The following is a 16724-nucleotide window of genomic DNA, read 5'->3' on the forward strand; positions in this document are numbered from 1 at the left end:
TGGAAGGGCTGTTCAGTTCTCTGCATGCTCCCACAAAAATTCGTCCCTTGATCCGAGCATATCTGCTTTACAGGACCACAAATGGCAATGAAGCATCTCAAGGCGTTTATGAAACAAATTTGGTGTTTACTTTGTCCATTGGTAGACCAGCAATCTCCTGTACATTTAGCAAATCACACATCCAAAGATAAGGGAACATATGCATCTTTTGTCTCCCACAATCCAAAAGCCTGCCATACGAATGACACCTTCAGTAAAATGTCTTCCTTGATGTTGAGTTTGATAATGTCTCACTATCAAGATTGTAATGGGATGTCGTCGTGGAATAATGATGAAATTGTTCTCGTTGAATCCATTGTTCACTCGAGACAGACGTCCACTGAATCTCGTAAGTCCATTTTTATCTATGAGGGGATTCAGTGTGAAGAGAGCTTGCATAGGTTGACTGACAGAGAACTCGTATGGTATGGTAGCTTGGTATGGTAACCTCTCTGCACAATTAAAAAACATACTTTCTTACATTGTTCAGACTGCAATGAAATTGTGGAGTTGAAAGACCATCCATTGCTCCAAACACTATATGAGCAGTCTGTGTACAGAGGGACACACAGGATACTGGCTGATCCTTCTCACATCCTACATCCTGAGTATGTGCTTCTGCATTCAGGAAGAAGGTATAGATTGCCCATATGTTGACTCAATCGGTTTAAAAAATGTTTTGTGCCTGCCTCCATTAGAATCTTGAATGGCAAGGTGATTGTCTCTGGTTAGCACTGATTGTTTATTCTTATTTACTGTTTGTTATTGTTATTTATTGCTGGTTTTATGGTTTATTCAGCAATTTTTGTGCAATGATAGTGGTCTTTTTAGCTGTGCAATATGACGCCTGATATATCTGTCTACATGTTCTGCTCCCTTGTATGAAATGCTCATGTGAGACACATGTGATTTATTTATTGTGTGATTTGAAAATGCAGAATACACTAAGCCTAAGAAAAATTTCCCTAAGGAGACAATAAAATATATTGTACCGTAAGTCCAGAAGAAAATTACATAACTTGTGCCCAAACTCAGGGCAAGAAGCATTCACTGAGAGAGGCTGCAGGTCGACAATTCGCTTGACCAATGCCAGAGCCAGCAGCAGAGCAGTCTTTAGTGAGAGAGGCAGAAGGTCGGCTGTCATGAGCAGCTCAAATGGAGGGCCTCTGAGTGCCCTCAGGACAATGGACATGTACCAGGAAGGGACCATATTAGGACGAGGTGGTTTAGCCTCCTGCCCCTCTGAGAAATCTGACCATTAGGTCGTGTTTCCCAATCGATTGGCGAGCTATAGGGGTGTGGTACACTGCAATAGATACCATGTATACTTTGAGAGTGTATGGAGTATGTCCATCGTCCAACAGCTCCTGTAGAAAAGAGAGAATGGTAGCGATCTCACAAGATACGGGGTCTATAAGCTAGGCTGCGCACCAGCCAGAAAAGATACCCCACTCTGCATATAGCAGCGCCTGGTAGAAGGTGCCCTAGCCTCAGAGATTATGTTCAAGACCCTCCGTGGAAACCGTGAAGGTTCCCGTCGAGAGGCCATAGGTGGAGGCGCCACAACTCGGGTTGGGGATGCCAGATTGACCCCTTCTCTTGGGAAAGGAGGGAAAGTGATGAAAATGCTCACCAAGGTGACTTCCAGGGGACCAGGGCTGTGGTACAGCTGTGGTTCACCCTGAGAATAATATGGCCCTCGCACCACATTCAAGGTGGGACACAGACCTTCAACCAGTATTGCAGAGGCCACAGGTAACATGTGTAACAGGCCCAAAGCAACTACTGAGGAGTTGTCCTGAGTTGTACTGAGGAGGGCAGTACAGGCAACAAACACAACGCTTCCAACACCCCGGAACTGAACAGGGGGTCGGGAGGTGCACACATGGTCTCTTTGGTGGCAGAGGCCTCGCTAACTCTGTCTCTTTTAAGCGACGGGTGGGAACCGCCGGAGTTCGCCCAGTCCTCAGCTTCAGATACCACCAGAGACATCGAGTCATCACATTCCCACCAGAAGAAACCATGCCGCTCACATCAGAAGAGGGGCGTTGGTCATCCCGGGTGAAGAGCACAGTTGAATCAGCACGCTGTGGGGATAGCGAGGCACTCGAGCGTTGGGCAGGCATGAGCTCGCTGTAGCCCTGTTGCTCCGCACCGCAGCTCCGCTGTTTCTTCCGTCTCGGCTCGAGAGGGGAAGAGATTTTGTAGTCTTTTTGCGCAGTGAAATTTGCTCGCCGTGAAGCGTGCGGATCTTTTTTTCTATCCGCAAGACATGTTTATCAGTACATTTTTACTTTAATATATACATGTTTTTATATATTTTTTAGAAATATGACAACAATCACATAACCCACAGAGAGATGGAACTGTCAGAGAGTTTGGGAATATTCACTCTTAATTCATACACATAAAAATATGAATTAAAAACAATTAAACATTTTAAAATATACCATGGTTGTTTAAACAAAAGAGCATTAAGCTGTGCCGTCAGAAAGTCGTTATCCATCTTGCTTATGAGCAACTGCGCCCGACTGCACATTTCCGCATGGACGCCTCACCGCCATGAGAGTTTTTTGACATACGTCAGTATTACATTAGAGCAAGTCGGACAATACTCAGACACATTTCTAACCAGCATGCATCTAGGTTCTGCGCAGATTTTGCTCATCTCAAACAAGCCTATAGACAACATATCTGAGCGTGATACAGTTAGCACATGGTAACTGCACAGTACATATGTCAGTATAAAGATTTAATTTGAATCTTTATACTGATATGTGTACTGTGCAGTTACCATGTGCTAACTGTATCACTAAACTATGCACACTAAACACAAATTACTATAAAATAAAGTTTACTTCTGAATTTACATACTTTGCGATACTTACGAAAGACAAAAATATTAGCAGATGGCTTAAGATGAAAACCAGGATAAGAGACTGATATCTTCCATGCAACAGACTGAAGTTGATCGAACAATGATGACATCATCAGCAAGCTGCACCTTTTTAAAGAAGCCTGTATATTTTTACTCTAATATTACATATTACAACACACTGGTGTTGTTATAATGTCATATGCCCCACTTTCCATTTTGGACAACAAAGAGGAAATTTTTAAAAATAAAATGTCCTGCTCACACTTCCATATAATGGCAGTGAAATTGACCAGAATCAAGCTTTTTCAGAAAGACGCAAAAGTTTTGCAGAATGGTCCCATGCGACAAGTGTCGTATATTCCAAGTGTTCTCTGGGTATACAAAAGGGTTTTGAGAAAAACAAACAGAGATTAAATGTATTATTTAACGAAAATCCTGACCTTGACCATTGGTCTTCCGTACTCGACTGCACATTCATGACTTTATTAGCACAGCAGTTCACTCCGACTTGCCCAGAAAAAGCACACAAGTTGTGAGGAATCAAGATTGATAAAAAACACAAAATTAAATACAATTCATGTACTTTCTTCTCTGAGGTGAATATATCTGTTGTGTACACGGATACTTGTTTGGGATTTCTATCCATTGTTTATGCCAAATTTCAATGTAGCCTTAATGTGGATTTAGAAAATGGTGCCAGAAAAGGTGCAGTGGATAGAACCACCTTTTGTTAAAAAAAAAGAAAAAAGTGAGGGCCTCATGTCCCCCAAATCCAGCAACTGTTTAACTCCTGCCGCACAATTTCAAATTAAAGCACATTGGACACACTATCCAAGCAGTTTGAAGGCATGTCCCATTTCAGATGTTCAAAAGTAAAAGGAAAAAAAGAACATATTGGGGCAGAGAATGACAGTTCTGTGTGATAGTGCACATCACTGTCACTGTTACTAGTGTCTGTTACCCTGTCCCAAATGGCATCCTAAACACTCGTAGTCTTCCTATGAGTCCCCACTTTCGTGACGTAATGCCGCTTTGATTGTTGGGTAGAAGTCTGCCGCGGAGCTTTTTTCAGTGCAGGCTCGGCAAAAGTGCGCATCTAGGGTGCATATCGACTGCAAAGGTGGCGCTCGCTTTGTTTCCAGGTTCAAACGGTCTGTCAGATGCAAAAGTAAACAACAAATGGTTCTAATCTACACTCACAGTGTGTTGTAATCCTACTGAAAAATCATGATCCTATTTTTATTTCCAACAATGATTCATCTTTTATGAATCATTAAAATATTGGTATATGGGGAGCTGTGAGCCTGGATACACTACATTGTGACTTTTTAAAAGCTTTTCTTAAGTGTGTAAACAGTGCTCATAAAAAGCTGCGACACTAGTGGCACCTAGTGGAATTACAAAAATAAACCATATTTTGCATACTCAAACATCACAATCACAGCTCTTATGGGTGCTTGTAAATACGGTGCTAATACTGTGTCTAATACGGTGCTAATACTGTGTCCGTGAGCGTCTCGCTTTAAACCCAGCCAACGTATCTGCACCGGGCGCATTGTTGTTGTTTTGTTTTGTTTTTCATCATTTGAACATTTTAGGTCTTATCTGGTCTATCTATATCTGGTCTTGGAGTCTCTACTAACAAGCTAATGAGTTGAATCAGGTGTGTTTGATTAGGAAGAGTTGTGTTGTGTAGAAAATGTGTTGTGTTTGAGTGCCTCCAGGAACAGGGTTGAGAAACACTGGTCAAAAAACATTATAAACATGTACATTTGTCTTTTTGAACTGGTGTACAATGATGTTGTATTGAAGTCCATTGTGGCGCGTTGCATCGCAATGCCCTGTTCGCTTTGACATTTTCATAACCTATGTAATCTTTGATGGTCTAAATACAGTCAAATTTGTACCTGAGGCTGTACCTTTGTACCTGTACCTGAGGCTGAATGTCTTTTCTCATGTAACTAATCCACACTGGCTAAACACCCTGTGGCTCCATTTTCTACAGTAGCCATGCCCCAAACTCATTCTATAGGTTGAGCTGTAAAGAGATTGACATACCTCTGTGGGCCACTCTCAGTGTTTTGATGGGGCCTGGGGCACTCTGTGTTTTTAAACTATTGGGGGAGATCCATGAATCCATAAATGACATACTGATAGTAGTCAATGAACAATAAATGGGGTTAAGATAAAGTATTTTAACATAAAATATCAGATACATACTCTTTCACTACACTTTACATTTGAAAACTTTTATTTATTTTAAAACAAATTACCATTACAGGGGACTTACAACTCTTTTAACATAGTGCATTATTTGTAAACTATTATATTTTGACATTTGCATTACATAACCAGCTCTTTATTAATAGCTTTTTTTTAAGTTACACTGTAGCTCACCTAGTACAGCACTGTTGCTCGTGTATGAGTCCAGTGAAGCACAAGTCATGATAAAAGAGCTCAAAGAATTGTTTCAGCAAATGCGTTTTTATTTTATGTTAGGTTGATTCACTTTTGTTAAAGGTCCCATGACATGCTACTTTTTGTAGGCTTTAATATAGGCCTTAGTGGTCCCTAGTACTGTATCTGCAATCTCTTTCCAAAAATTCAGCCTCGGTGCAGAATTATAGCCACTACAAGCCAGTCCCAGAATGAGCTTCCTTCAGATGGGCCGTTGCGGTGTCTGTAGCTTTAAATGATAATGAGGAGGAGAAAGGCGGCGAAAGGTGGAGGGTGGGTGTGGCCTTGCATCTTGCGCAACGGTACCGTGGCGTGCATGTTTACGTTGGATATAGCAATGGCACAAAGACACGGGGTGTTTCTCAAAACCAAGAATGCAAAGAACGGACTTGTGTTCTTGGGGAGAACGCTCTTGCTAGTTGTTCTTGGAAGAATGAACTCACAAGGTGACGAGCACACAGAACGCTGCTGACAGTTTGAGACGATGTGTTCTTGCTGGTATTACGCAATAATACCCCTGCACAGACGCCGTCTGCAGTACCCAAACATAACGAGAATTATTGACGATAACAGCCAGGCTTTATCGCCTAAGCCTACCCTCAGCTCAAGGGATTACTCTACAACTGTACACTATGTAATGTATATTCATAACAATAAAGCTACCTACGCTGGAGATTCTCACTTCCGAAAACGTTTGAGCGCATTTTCGATTCGCCATAAATTTGAGAAAAATGCCAATATTTGAAATCTACACAGTTGATTTCTCGCATCAAATGTTCAGAAGTGAATTTAGTGATGAAATAGCGTACAAAATTGTAGAAAAATGACTTGCTGTATTGACCTCTCCTCGAATGCCGAAATGAATGTTGGGATATTTCTGCCGTCAAGTTCACAAGTTACCAACCTATGCATCCTCGGTAAAATGGGCGTGTCCAGAACACTTCCGGGATTTTTAACTGTTCTTGCCAAAATGCAAACTTGTGTATTGGGACGGTACTTGGGCAGCGACTGATGACGTTTCACAAGTCCACAAGAACGCAAGTACAGACAAGAACGCATATTGAGAAACGGCCACGCAGTCTTTCAAGCATTTCAGTTTGACCCAGAATCTGATCCAGATGGAGAAGCAACGGATGAAGAAGTTGCAACTCAGCGGCTCCAGCAGGACGTTTCCAAATGGTTAGTTTAAAATATTAAATATCTGGATACGGTACTTTATTCGGATGGTTTACAGTTATTATCATGTAGCTAACGCTAACCTACTGTTGCCTTTTCATGAGAGATCTGTAACGTCTGTATTTATCTTATTACAATTACATCAAGCTCTGCGATCTTGAAATGCGGATATCGCGCGCGCCATATAACCAACAGGAAAACGGTTATCCAAATAACAAAGAAGTGTACAACACTCGCGTTACAGTGTGTGTATTCACACACATAAACTGCATAGCTGCATAGCTAATGTTACAGCCACATTCTACGTGCAACAATCTAGGTAACCATAAACAGTAAAGCAACACACTTATATATCATTAGTTGACTTACTTGTCCGAGGTGTGTAGCTGAGCCAAAGAGAGTGATCCAGACTTTAGTTTCAGACGTTCAGCAAGCCCAGCTCTGTATTGACCCTTCGGTGTTCATTTGTACATCCAATTATTGAGCAATTCTTATGCTTCGCTCGCTCAAAAGCCATGATATCTCTCGTGGACAAACTAAAATCGCGCGCGCGCGTTCCTACATCCTAGCTCATTTTCTCATGGGCGAGAAACATTCTCTGGGCGGGCAAAGCAGAGACAGGGGAGGTAACATTTCCTCCTTATGACGTCATAAAGAGGAGATTCAAGATCAGCGCGTATGAGCCTCCATTTTCTCAAAGGCAGAGAAAGATAGCAAAAGCTCGATTTACACTGATTGAAATTTCTAGAAACTTGGGGACCGTATACAGGCTAGGGGAACTCATATTAATGTTAAAAAACCTCAGAAAGTGAAAATTTCATGTCATGGGACCTTTAACATTATTGATCAGGTCAGGGGGTCTCAAATCTGGTCCTCATACACTCTCCTGCAGAGTCTTGGATTACTAGAAAGTTAAGTGAGAGTGATCAAGGTTGGAGCTAAACTCAGGAAAGTGGATCTCGAGATCCGGAGTTAGGTTTAGGGTAGTTTAGTGTAGGTGGTACATTATTTTCAAATACATAGAGCATTAACTTTTTTAGCGCCACTGCCCAGACCTTTCTTTTAAAAACTTCCATGATAACAAACAATGTAATGAAACACTTCCAGATTCACGTCCATCTGTGTTATGACTGGTGTTTACTTGAGCTCTTTATATTAGTGGTGCTGCGCTGTGTCCTCTGTTTCTCTCCATGTTTTTCTTTTTTGTGCTCCTATGATAGGATGTCCGGTGGTGAGGTGGAAGGATGTCATTGGCTGCTTCAGTCTGGCAAGGTCTAAATATTTATGGTTTAATACTGCGGCAAGTTCACTCAGGGTTTGAACACTGTTGGATTGAGAGCTCCTGGATTCCAGCTCTGGTCGATGATTGTTAATGTTATGAGAGACTGTTGTTAACAAATTTGTTACTGTTGAAGGGATGACCTGCCGCTTTATTTTCTAATCAGTTGTTATACAATTAGGTCAAAAATAGTCGATCTCCGAATGCAACGTAACAGGGAGGAGAGTAAAGATGGAAAGCTCCTAAGCTTAGTTCCTTATAAATTCACGGATCATTTTTTGTCGTTAGTGAAAATCAATATTGACCTTGTATTTGAAAAAGGATCCTTACATAAGAAACAATACTAAAATTCAGAGTCAGTTCATTCCAAGCGGCAACCTCCCCGTCTCTCTCTTGAAACCAACACGGAAGTGAGTTAAACTGCAATTCGTTGACTGGCCGCTTGAGGCTGTTGTCAGAAGTGAGTCAAATCTGTATCTCCCCCATGTTAAAATGACCAACTTTACAGCAGAAAAAAACATGTTTAAAGCCTGGTGTCTGTATGTGGATTTGGTATATACAGCTAATTTTGCCCTTCATAACAACTGTGAGGGGGGTGAATTATTTTATAACTCGTCCGTTTAGTTGATTAATATTTAAATTTAAGGGTGTGGCCAAGCCACTTGATTGACAGATGGATTGCCGCTGTCAGTGCTAGCCGTTTGTCTGCTGTTACTAGCCGTCACTTCACCTCAGCAATGTTAGCTGCTGAACTTGCCATCTCTGCAGTGTTTGTGCTTTTTTTCGGGATTATTATTTCATACAATTTAATACTTGGGTAACGTTACAAAGCCCACGTCTTTGGATTCCGTCGTTATCGTTCGAGAGAACAACCAGCGCTGTATTTCAGTTGTTTTCCTCTGTGAACATGCACTAATGGATGTCTGACAATTAAAACGTCAATAAATGCTCGTTCGTTCTGCTCCCATGGAACAGATGGATTATATGCTTATGTAAGTTACCGTCAGATGAAATCATGCAGGCGTCGGCGCTTTCTCCGTCCGTGCAATAAATGCACATGAATGAGCGCGGATTTTCTAGCGCATTTATTTGCACTTCAACGGCAATATATCTATGGTTTAACGGTTAAACCATAACCCATTTGAGAGACGGCCAACATCAGAATTTAAAATGGACTGAATAAGCTCTCTACGAACTTGAGCGATGCCGCGCTGACGGACCACGAAAGAGTGACGGACATGTCACATGTAAGTTATGCACATAAATCACTGTCATACACAAACACTCTCGAAGTAATACACAGTCTCACTTGTAGCCATGTCTTTTAACTATTATAATATTTCGAAGGGCAAAAATAGGAACGTTTAAATGGCTTTACATCATCAGCTAACTCGAACACGTCGAGCTAGGTGATTTCAGATAGCCAGGCCAGGCTCCTCAGCTCCACTCACGCCCCGCCTGTTTGTCTATTTTCTGTTATCCGGGAGTGACGCAAGGCCAAGATGGCGACGGCCGGCTCCGTCCACTTTAGGCTTCAAAAATGCTCTTCAGAAACCTACGGGTGACGTCACGGACACTACGTCCATATTTTTTTACAGTCTATGGTTCATTCGTATTCGGAGATCGACTATTTTTGACTGTCAAAATGCCGGCGGCTGGAAACAACAACAGTTGTTCAAAACCTTTATTTTTAGTAAACTCTGTGTACACAAACAATGTTCTCAATACTCAAGTTCATGTGTAGAGCCCCTGGTGATATTTCGAGCAAAGTTTCATGTTGTGTCGAGCCTTCTTAGTGTTTTAAAAATAGCGATTTTAATGCTATAATAGTCGTACCCCTAGCACTCCCATTCAAAAGGCAATCTGACCGAAAACGAAAATACGGTCAAACTTAAAAGTGGCATTTCCATTAATTATGCTTTTAAACAAAAGTTTGCCTCGGGTAGATTAACAAAAAGACCCTAGGTTGCAATTTGGCAAGAGTTACCCTTTAAAGGCCCACTGAAGTTTTATTCAATATGTTGGCGTAATTTCCAGTGAAACAGGAAGACAGGACGGGACACATCGAGCAGCTCCTCCCCTTATTTAAAATAGCCAATAGCGTTTAGTTTATATCACAGCTCGGCAAAACAGCATTTGACAGCCACAGTCTAATAGATTCCCCTTTTAGATTTAATATGAAACTGTTACTAAAGCAAAACAGTGAACATAATCATTCTGAGGATGTGTAGTTGTGTAAAAATATAATTGGATGTAAAAGTGTGTAATTTACTCGTCAGTGCTGCTTCTAATGGCTAGTCTAACTGTTTCTTCTCCTAATCTCTATAAAATATAGTATTATGTGTAGAATTCAAATTGGTCCGATATGTTTTCTGGTTATATACTGACTAGCGCATACTGTATGATCCGCTCTGTGCTATCGCGGTTCACGGGACACTAATGTGAAACCAGGCTTCATTTGCCCAAATGGAATGCATATTCATATTCATAATCATATCCCCTATATAATGCACTATGTGCCATTCACCATGTAAAACATAGTAATTATGTGAACAAGTAACCAATTTCAGCTACAGCTTCAACATCTATTTATAATGTAGGGGGCGGGATGCTTTCGATTCTAGAGAGCATTTGATTGGACAGAAAATCTGATGAGAAGCTGAAGTGCAGAGTGATGTCATCAAAATCATTGATCCATTTTGGCGGAAGTGAGAGACTGTAAGTTTCGAACACTTGTATCTTCTAAAGTTACTTATAAAGAATTATGGCATTGTTAATCGAGCACACAAGCTAATAGACAACCTGAAGTCTAACATATTCATACTAAACCCCAAAAAAACGTAAAATTTGATTTCATGGGGACTTTAAGTACTTACAATAAAAAAGATGCTTTAATATAAGAAAGATAGTTTGCTTAGCAAAGAAAATATTCCATTACTGTATAGCAGGGATGCCCAATCCTGCTCCTGCCGATGGACTGTCCTGCACAGTTCATCTCCAACCCTAATCAAACACACCTGTACCAATCAATTAAGGTCTTCGGGTTCACTTGAAAATTAAAGGCAGGTGTGTTTGATTAGGGTTGGAGATGAACTGTGCAGGACAGACGATCGGCAGGAGCAGGATTGGGCATCCCTGCTGTATAAAGTATGCCCAATGAAGTAATGCATGCAATCTTACAGTCAGCTAGGGCACATACGTATATGCTCATGGTTTCATTCATATTCAGATTACTGAAAAGCACAAAACATATTCATATGCCTGTTTGTCTATCTAGGGGTATATAACAAATGTTACCATTCCATTTGTGAGCAGATTTCTCTAAGTGCTGGTTTGAAGTTTCAGCACTCTGTAGAATCCCCCTGCAGTGAGATCTTAACAGCACACATGGGCTCTTTTGAGCAGAATAACTCTCTGGATCAATCCATATGAGAGGCTGAAACTACATAGGCAACCAGAATCTGTTCACTATAGAGACACAAGAGTGTCAGCCCTCTTACAAAAAAGAGATGCCTAATGTTCAACATGAAATCTATATTTTCATGTTCCATTTCACATTCACCATAGTTACTTCTCTAAATAAACCGGCTGTTCTTTTTCAGTTATTCAGTTTCAGTTATTCCCACATCTGGCATTTGGCTTGGATACCAATATCATATTTGTATTTTCAAGGTTGATATTTTCTTGTGTTTGTATTGAGAGGTCAGTGAATCTGTAAGACCTGCAGTCCCTTTTCAGATCTTGTGGTCTCTACGTGTTTAGAATTTGCATGGTGTTGAAGTCTTTAAGCTGATCTAACAGCTCTTGTTTTTTTATATTTTCTTTAATATCTCTTTTCTTTTATATCTTTTCTTTTTTTAGGACTTTTTTGTGCTTATTTTGCTTCTTTTTATATTGGTGAGAAGTCCAAAGACAGGGAAACAGGATGGAGAAATGAAAAGAAAAACTTTTTTATCATGTGTTCTTTGTGTTTTACATTAGCAAAACACTTTCAACTGAATACAAAGCTGCAGATGTCACTCTCTGGCCTTGAAAAGGATTTTAAATGTTCTGTTCCCTTTGGTCATGAAAGAGAGATGACATACAGCAAATGGAGAGTGTACTTTTTTTGGTGCTGCTTTTAATTATGAAAGGGTTAAAAGATGTGACAAATTTAGATCGCTCCCATTTTATTCAAAAGAGCTGTCTACACTGCAAGTGCCTGTTGTGGGGTGCGATTAGTTTCTATTTTTGATGCACTACTCTGTCCACTTTTTCTGTCCGGAAATAAAAGTATTTATTTCACCGTTTTAAAATAGGCCAAAGTCTATTTTATAGATATGGTTTTCCACTGAAAAAGAGCAGAGTTTAACTTAAATTAAGATTTCTTTTCTTTTCAGTTTTGTTTTACTCTTTCTGAAATCTGGCCTCACAGCTGATTGGTTCCAATAATGAACATTCTGCATTGGCGTGCAGCTTTGGCAATGTCAGTGTGTTAAGACTTAAGGTGTTGATGTATTGTGACATCGCCAGTCACTTCCAGGCTACACGGTATAAAAACAACAAAACACGAGCACAGATACTGGAAGCCCTGATGTTGAAGGCACAGTTGAATCCATGAATTATGGAAACAATCGTCAACATTCAATGGCACAGCGAGGGCAGCTCACGCAAGACTCTTCAAAGTCATTCACAAAAACCGGAGATGGCTGTAATGCTAAGGTAAACACAACCTGCTGTGAACAGCTAAAAGAGATAGGAAGGATGATTAATATTTGGGATGAGAGCTGTTGAAAGTGGAACGGAGGTGATGTGACCTAGCATACCTCTGTCTATGGGGACTTACTGATATCTCTACTGTTTACTGTGAGTCTCACTGGGGGACCGAATCCCCAGGCTAAGTCACCGTGTGCCCATGTCCTCATTTACACTCGCAAGTTGACGGCTACCTTTGAAACTTACTCTGACCATTTAAACGGCTAGTTCAAACAGAAATGTAAAAAAATCTGTCCTCATTTACACACCCATATATTAATATCTTTCCTCCAGCATATATTATCAAAAAAGTACCCTAAAAGTGATCCATACAACTTTTGAACTGAATGTGATTTGCCACTGATAAAACAGTAAATAGACAGTCTTAATAGACATACGAATAACTAGTCTTTTTATTAAAACATCTTCGATGATGCACACAAAAATAAACATAGTGTGACCATGTCCCATTTACAAATTAATGATTCTAAAGAGATGTGTCTTTTATACCCAATTATTATCCAACTAAGCATAAAGGTTCCAAAAGGGTATTTTCACAGTAATGCCATAGAAGAACCATTTTGGATTCCCCAAATAACCTTTCAATTCAATTGAATTCAGTTCACATTTATTTACTTTTCACAATAAATATTGTTTAGAAGCAGTTTTACAGAACATGCATGTTTCTACATTACAATTTTGAGTAGTCTTTTATCAGACGTGACTGTGTCTAATGTCCATATTGCAGAAATGTATAAGATAATAAACAAATAAGATAATACAAATCATGCAGTTAGCTAGCATCATGTATTCATTTAGGCAGAAACGGAAAAAATGTCAGTGAACGGTTCTAAAAATATATATTTTTTCTTATTATGAGGAACATTTTAATAATCTAAAAAACCTTTTTCCACAATAAAGAACCTTTTGTGCAATGAAAAGGTTCAGTGGATATTAAAGGTTCTTCTTGGAACCATTGATGCAAATAAGGGCCCTTTATGTTTAAGATTGTACCTCAAAGCATTGTGGGTGTGAGTTTTGCATAGACAACCACTAGTCGATTTAACAAAATTGTGTTTGATATATTGTTTAAAATTATATATAGAGAGAGAGAAATGTAGAGAAAATAGACAGTATAGAGTTTAAGGAACTGATCACTGTGAGATACATCAACTTTAAATATTGAAGCAGGTGATGTAAAATCGCCATTGTGTCAAATTTGAATATGCACAAACTAAAATGAGAACTGAAAGCTATTTCACAGTATAGGGTTGCAAATGAGGCACCCAATAAGTAACATCAAAAAGTTATAAATCTTTTGAGTTTGATGGTTCAGACTCAGAATATAATACAGTTGTTCTTTGTCGATTTGACACATTTCTCCAAATGAAGTTGCTCTCAAAACAATTAACACGGCAAACTAAAAACACTCTTATGTTGGCAAAACAGTTCAATATTCACTGCATAATCAAGGACTGCATTTTATTCTAGTAATGCATTTATCAAAAATAAATACTATCATCAAAACTACAAGTGTGTTCTCTGTTGATTTGATAACATATTCAGCTGTAGATTGTCACGGTGTGGGTTTTGTGTCTTGTTCCTTGTTAGTGTCTGTCATATTATTCCATGCTTGTCATGTGATCCTGCCATGTGTCTTGTCATGTTTAGTTGTTCCTTGTTATGTTGATTAGTCTTCACAGGTGTTTCAGTTTACCACGCCCCCTTGTTATCTTGTTTAGCTTGTGTTCCCTGTGTATATATACCCTGTCTGTTTTAGTATGTGTCACGGAGTCCTTGTAATATATCACACCACTTCCGTTCCCTGTGTTTCCGGTTTATGTTCTTGTTCCTTGTTTGTTTATTTTGTTATATTGGACTGCTAATATGGATTTTGACACCTGCATGGATGACGACGAATTGGATTGCCCTACAAATAAAAACGCTGTATTTGGATCCACCTGTTTCTCTCCCTTTCCTTGGTGTGTGGATCGTGACAGAAGGACTCCGTCACACAATGGATCCAGCAGCATGAACATTTTTCAGGGCCTGGCTTTATGGGCCCGCCAGACTGAAGAGGCCATGGCGCTGAATTCCCCTAAGCACCCTTCGCCACTGATTCCGCCCAGCTCAGAACCTGCACATTGCCATCGGAAACAGAGGAGGAGAAGGAAGACCTCCTCCGTGACTGTTCCGGTGGTCCCGATTCCGGTGGTCCCGATTCCGGTGGTCCCAGTTCCGGTGGTTCCGAATTCGGTGGTCCCAGTGCCGGTGGTCCCAGTGCCGGAGGTCCCAGTACCGGTGGTCCCAGTTCCGGTGGTCCAGAGTCAAGTGGCACCAAAACACAGGAGGAGGAGAAAGGCTCTCTCCGTAACTGTTCCGGTGATCCCATTTCCGGTGGTCCCTGTTCCAGTGATCCCGAGTCCGGTGGCTCCTAACACGGAGACCATCCCGGAGGTGACTACCGTCCCTGACGTACCGCCCAGGCGTCTTGCTCTGCCCGCACCACCCAGACGTCATGCTCTACTGGCCCCGCCCGAGCTGCTCGCACTGCCTGCACCACCCCAGCGATCCGTCACGTCTGCCCAGCCAGAGACTGTTCATGTCACGTCTGCCCAGCCAGAGACTGTTCACGTCACATCTGCCGGGCCTGTGTCTTCGGACAAGATGGCCGCCGCCGAGCCTGTTCACGTCACGCCTGCCGAGCCTGTGTCTTCGGACAAGATGGCCGTCGCCGAGCCTGTTCACGTCACACCTGCCGAGCCTGTGTCTTCGGACAAGATGGCCACCACCGAGCCTGTTCACGTCACGCCTGCTGAGCCTGTGTCTTCGGACAAGAGGGCCGCCGCCGAGAGTGTTCAGGTCACGTTTGCCGAGCCTGTGTCCCCTGACAAGATGGCCGCTGTCGAGCCTGTGTCTGTTCCTGAGCCGGTGGTGTCTGTTCCTGTTCCTGAGCCGGTGGTGTCTGTTCCTGTTCCTGAGCCGGTGGGGTCGGTTCCTGTTCCTGAGCCGGTGGTGTCTGTTCCTGTTCCTGAGCCGGTGGTGTCTGTTTCTGTTCCTGAGCCGGTGGTGTCTGTTTCTGTTCCTGAGCCGGTGGTGTCTGTTCCTGTTCCTGAGCCGGAGCCAGTGGTGTCTGTTCCTGTTCCTGAGCCGGAGCCAGTGGTGTCTGTTCCTGAGCCGGAGCCAGTGGTGTCTGTTCCTGAGCCGGAGCCAGTGTCTGTTCCTGAGCCGGAGCCAGTGTCTGTTCCTGAGCCGGAGCCAGTGTCTGTTCCTGAGCCGGAGCCAGTGTCTGTTCCTGAGCCGGAGCCAGTGTCTGTTCCTGAGCCGGAGCCAGTGTCTGTTCCTGAGCCGGAGCCAGTGTCTGTTCCTGAGCCGGAGCCAGTGTCTGTTCCTGAGCCGGAGCCAGTGTCTGTTCCTGAGCCGGAGCCAGTGTCTGTTCCTGAGCCGGAGCCAGTGTCTGTTCCTGAGCCGGAGCCAGTGTCTGTTCCTGAGCCGGAGCCAGTGTCTGTTCCTGAGCCGGAGCCAGTGTCTGTTCCTGAGCCGGAGCCAGTGTCTGTTCCTGAGCCGGAGCCAGTGTCTGTTCCTGAGCCGGAGCCAGTGTCTGTTCCTGAGCCGGAGCCAGTGTCTGTTCCTGAGCCGGAGCCAGTGTCTGTTCCTGAGCCGGAGCCAGTGTCTGTTCCTGAGCCGGAGCCAGTGTCTGTTCCTGAGCCGGAGCCAGTGTCTGTTCCTGAGCCGGAGCCAGTGTCTGTTCCTGAGCCGGAGCCAGTGTCTGTTCCTGAGCCGGAGCCAGTGTCTGTTCCTGAGCCGGAGCCAGTGTCTGTTCCTGAGCCTGTTCCTGAGCCGGAGCCAGTGTCTGTTCCTGAGCTGGTGTCTGTTCCTGAGCCGGAGCCTGTTCCTGAGCCGGAGCCAGTGATTGTTCCTGTGTCTGTTCCTGAGCCTGTGTCTGTTCCTGAGCCTGTGTCTGTTCCTGAGCCTGAGCCTGTGTCTGTTCCTGAGCCTGTGTCTGTGTCTGTGTCTGTGTCTGTGTCTGTGTCTGTTCCTGTGTCTGTGTCTGTGTCTGTGTCTGTGTTTGTGTCTGTGTCTGAACCTGAGCCGGTGGTGCCAGTTCCAGTGCCTGAGCCGGTGGTGCCAGTTCCAGTGCCTGAGCCGGTGGTGCCAGTT

The sequence above is a fragment of the Scardinius erythrophthalmus genome (genome assembly GCF_964197995.2).
Source record: "Scardinius erythrophthalmus genome assembly, chromosome: 22".
NCBI lineage: Eukaryota > Metazoa > Chordata > Actinopteri > Cypriniformes > Leuciscidae > Scardinius > Scardinius erythrophthalmus.